A 5683-nucleotide genomic window follows, 5' to 3' on the forward strand; every position below is an offset into this window, starting at 1 on the left:
AGGATAAAGGATTGCCAAGAAAGAAGGTAAAGGCTAAAAAAGAGGCAACAAAGCCGATGGAAAGACCAAGGGAGAGAATGGTTTGGCGCTGTCGAAGGGTTTTCAAAAGCAAAGTCGTGACCACAGAGAGGACCTTGACTAATTTCAGGATAGAAGATCAATCATACGAATAAGCAAGATGAGAGGATTTGTGAGCAGCAATAGATCTGCCAATCGAACCGCTTTACAAATAACTGGAGTTCTACGAGCCAAAGATTCCAGTATTTAGAATAGCACCAAGAAAGTTGCTATTTGCAGCTTGGTTGAACATAAAATCTCCTACTATGTTAAGTGCAGCAACTACATCAGCCAGTGAGGGAGACAATTCTCATCCAAAAGACTTCCTTCTACAACAAATCAATCGGGATCAAGGTGAATGTGTTTGTACAGTGAAATCGATCCTTAATGGAAGGCACACTGAAGCATTTCTCTCTCAGAATGGAGAATTGTAGAGAATCTCTAATGGCACAGAGGAAAGGAAAATATCTGAGAATGTGTGCATATATCTCTGTGTCTGTGTGTCACCAAGAGAGACACTGTGGTGGTGGTGGTTCCCATTGAATCCAACACAAGATCTCAGCAGAGGCTTTTCAATATGCAAGAGTTCCTTTCTACCAATGGCGAGCCTCCAGCTTCCTATATGGAAGGCACTACCTCTCTGGTTTACGACAAACTGCCTCTTGTGTTCTCCCACCTTGATAGCGATGAATTAGAGAAAGCATTTTCTGTTTTCTCAGGGGAAATGCTTAATGATGGAATCAGGAGAATTGTCCAGCAATATCCCAAAGCTAAAGTCAAACTGTTCAATCTCCCAAATACATAGTCTTTGATAAAAAGTCAATGCCGATTGTTGCCTGGTAAGTGTTGTCGAATTTATCATACATGAATTTGGTAATGATGCTGGTTTTCCCTGACGGACTGATTCCTAAGGAAGACGAGCTTATACTTAGCGAGAGGGGACACTATTCATCCTCCCGGCTTTCGATCCTCTTCTCCCTTATTTTTTTTCCGTTGATTGCTTTTTTTCTTCAGGCGGCCTACAATAACCTCCTCCTTTTTCCCCAAAAAAGCACCTAAAGCACCTCCCAAGTTTTCAGCTCACATTCTAACTCGCAAAGGAAATAAAGTTCGTCAATTGCCCTATTCAAGTTCTCAAATAGATAGCACCAAAGTCATTGCCGGAACCCTTCTTTGCTTTCACCTGACTCAGTTTCCTCAAATATTTCCATCAGCATGCTTGTTGCTACACTAAATTCCAAAGTTCTCTCATTCGACGTTCTCTTTCCATCTGCATTTTGATTGGCATTCTCAAGAAAAGACTGCATAGTCTCTTGTTGAGGTGACTGTTCTCTTGCCTTGAAAGTCATTGTGGACATCTTACTGGAGCTGGGATCCACAGACAACTCTGAAGTATCTATTTGATTAGAGATGTTTTCTATCACCTCATCAGGTGATTCATCATTTTCTTCATGTGAATGCATTAGACTGTTGATATCTTCTGCAATAGAGGATGATTCACAAACATTTACCTCTGCACTGTGCTCTATAAATTCACTTTTGGTTGGGTCAGGTTTATTGCAACTGTGACAATATCTGGGTCCTGGAATCCACAAGGGGTGTTGATATCACATATCTGGTTATAATCCAAGAATGATTTTCTGGTTTCCTCACATTTCAATCCATTCAACTCCTTTGTAGAGCTCTATTTTCCTCCTCCTAAAAGTATTGTAGAATCTTCACTACCAACAAGCCTGATGTCAAAGGAATTCTCCACATGCTTTTTTTGTTGAACTCCAGGCAAAACAATTTTTTGTGATATCTTCATCCTCCAAGTTTCCCCATTTGAACTTTGGAGTATCTATTAAATTAGCACCAAGATTATATTCTGCGGCCTCTATCACACCCTCTCAAGCAATGGCATGAGGTCGTCCATGCTCAACCTTCCCTTTGTGCATCCAAATGCAATGCTTGCCCTATGATCAATGCTATCGCTTTGTTCAACTATCATGTCTCAGCCATGGCTTTATCCTTCTGTGTTAGAATGCCACATGCTTGAAGCCCAACCACATATGTCTGTTGGTCTGGGATGACACCTTCCTCTTACATCCATCTGTAAAACTGAAGAGCCTTCTCCCCCTGGTCTAGCTCTACATAAGTGGAGAGCATTGTAGTCCACGAGACAACATCCGGACTTGATAAGCCTTCAAACACAATCTCTACTTTCACAATGCTTCCACACTTGCTGTACATAGAGATCATGGTATTCTCAATAAATATGTCTAGATGAATATTTCTGCAAGCATCAGCATGTGGTAGGTTTCCATACTTGACATACATGCCGACTAGAGCATTATAGATAAGTTCCTCTTGCTCCAATCCCCTCTCCACTATACTGCCCATGCAGAACAAAAGTGCAAACAGAATGACTAAGTATGTACAAAGTAACAAATGTCACACATACAACTTTTTGGTGGATTCTACACCTCGAATGTGCAGTAGTACGACAGCGTGAGAAGGGAACTTTGGCTAATTATCACGACTTTGATCTAGCAAGTTCCCTTTGCGAAGTCAAACCAGACGTGAATCTCCTGCAATTGATTAAACTTTCTCCAGGAGTACACAAGGAATTCAAGAAAATCCTGCATATAGGGTATATAGTAGAATCTTTAGAGTGGGAGAAGATTGGTTTAATCATGCTGAAAAGCATTTCCCTAGCGTTCCAGCATATGTGCATGGAATATTAGTGGATCACGCTATCGTGGACACTGGATCCTCTGTCAATATCATAAGTTCAGACTTGATGGAGAGGTTAGGTCTAGAGATCCTAAAGGATGGCTCCACACTTCTTAGAATGGCTGATGATAGCCTAAGACAACCGGAAGGTTTCATTACTAAGGTCCATGTTATAGTTGTGAGCGTGGAATGCTATCTGGACTTTAGGGTAATAAGGTTTGCAGGACGTCCTAGCTATCAAGTTTTGCTAGGCAGCCCATGGATTCTATGGACAGACTGTCAAGTCGATATACCAGCTGGTTGAGTGATTCTAGGATGAGGTGCCCATCGTGTAAGAGTGGATGCTTACCCTGAGTCTCCTCATAGTGAGAGAGCTCCACTATCCTCCACTGAACTAGAAATAGTGAGACATCATCGAGCGATGGATCTAAGGAAGGGTCCACTACAGAGGATATTTATCACATAACCTTGATGGATCTATGTAGTCCATCCTTGGTTATGACACATTCATTGTGCCACTTCTTATTTTTTTAACGCGTTTACACTTGGTGAAAATGTATATATGTGTTGTGGTACTTTCATATTAGCCTTTTTATCATGTTACAAAATTAGTTCTTTTATGTGAAAGAAGAAGACATTGTAACGTGTCCACTAGTATCATCCAGGACATGTCTTAGCAGTCCATCGGAAAGGATGTCTAGAAAACTCCGCCCGGCACTCCCATGGAATGTTACCGGTTTTGCGATCTAGGTCTTCCCACGCCTGCCACGTAGCGGAAGTATCCTCGCCATTCCCACTTAGGATCGACCGGAATTAGGGTTTTCATGATTGGTCATTAGCTACAACAACTAGTGTCAGACCCGAGCGAACTACTTTACGCAGAAACGCCAGGTCCGAAGCGGATTCACGCTGCACTTGGTTCAAGGAGAATGGGAAACGAGAGGGATGCAAGGCTCAACCTCTCTGCCATAAGGCATAGTTCCCTCCGTTCCCCTAAAACAGCGTAAATCGGGTAAGACGTAACTCTAGGTCATCGCTCTCGTTAGTCGTTTTGATGATGATGATCATCCCGCTGTTCTTCGAGATTTTTGAGAAAAGTTCTCGGCTAACCGAGACCACCCAACCGTAGGATGGATCCATGGCCCATTCTCCGCACTTTCCTCGGTTTGGTTTTAGTTATGTAATTATCTAACACATTAATTTGACATATAACAATCAGCTTCTTTAATTAATCCTGTTAAGCACTGGTTCCTTCACGTAACCTTATCACGTGACATAGAAAAACAATATCAAGCAAGCTATTTTTTTAACATTTCATCATTTTATCTTTGAAATACAAGGAGTTCCGCCCGTAGGCTTGTCCATAATCCGCCCGAAGGCTATCCAGTAATCCCCAGGGATCACTATTCCAAGCTTCCGCCCGTAAACTAGTATGCAGGCCTCGAGATCCAATCCCGAGTCACGTTAGCCTCTTGTGCAGGACCCGGAAGGCGAGGGATTTACGGCCAGAGCCCCCCTTAGCACCCAAGCGTCCTCCTACTCCAAGTAGATCTCAACGGAGAAACCTCTCGCGGCGGGTTTGGTCCATGTTCCCGGCACGGTGAACAACCCCATTGGTTAGGGTTAGGCAGGTAGTCTGGGGTAACTGAAACTGCCTCTTCCTTCAGGCCTTTAACCTGAAGTATAGGTACTTATTTAATTTGTAATTCATAATTCAATCAGAGCCCTAAAATCTCTAGCAAGCACATACATTTCCATTAATCAACCGTGTTGTTTGGCAAATTGCTAAGGAAGTGTTCTTTCCTTTTGAGTGTATCAGCACTCGTTCCCAAGGTGTCTTGTAAATTGGCAAGATCCTTTACATTCTGGTGTGGGGAGGACCTTTTTAACCCAACTTGGTAATCCCTAAAGTTCCTTAGATATGCTAGTTTCCGGTTTACAACATTCCTTATTTAGAAGGATATCCAAAAATACATCCTTTTGCAAGATAACTTGCATATGGATTTTCCATCCTTGTTGAGGTTTAAAAAAAAAAACCCTTTCTCCTTGTGAATCAATCACAGACTAAATGATTTCGTACTTGCTGCGCAAGTCCTGCGATGGAATAATCTGTTTTAGATCCTTTAAGCTGACGTATGTCGGGCCTAGGGTTTCTTTTTAAGGATCTCGGGGACAGCCTTAGTTCTTTATCTTTACGAAATTTTTTGACCCTACAATAAGGAAAGTAGTCAAGTGTTTAGGGTATGAATATTTCTATGTTTAGATTGGTTTGGATATCTTTTGGAAGGTAATATTAATCGTCTTGTCACAGTTTAGCTATCCTTGTGACAATTTACTTTTCAGTCAATATAGTTCAATTTAAACTTCCTTTTTCCTTGCAGATGAACTCATGCCAAATAACAAACATTTCCCTTGCTAAGATGTGCAATTAGCAATGATAACTTCCTAGTAATTTGAGCAACGAAAGAAACCTTTCATGAATTTAACCATTTACAATGATTCGTTGCGGAAGGAATAAGACTAATGGTGCACGATATAATTTCTATACCTTTAGGATTTAACTAAAATATACTACTATAGTAAATGGATAATCTTGCTCGTAATTTATAATGCTTGATGCAATTCGAAGGAAACTAAGTTCTATACATTATCATTCATTCAAATAAGCTAACTCCTTCATTACAAATAACTCAGACAAATATATCCTATCCCTAACAATTTCTCCTTGCATGATTGACTTAAAACCGAATTAAAGTCAAGAAGAAAAACCTGGTTTTGGGGTGAGATATCCACATGGATACCGGGAGATGACCCTCCCGCGGCTACGCCTTGGACTTTCTTAGGAGGTATCGCAATTGTAGTTTTTCGAACGTGGAAGCAGCTCTACAACTCCTCCTAGGAATTCCACCGT

Source organism: Lygodium microphyllum, chromosome 8, assembly GCF_053477565.2.
Source record: "Lygodium microphyllum isolate KBCC chromosome 8, Lygodium_microphyllum_v1.1.10, whole genome shotgun sequence".
Lineage (NCBI taxonomy): Eukaryota > Viridiplantae > Streptophyta > Polypodiopsida > Schizaeales > Lygodiaceae > Lygodium > Lygodium microphyllum.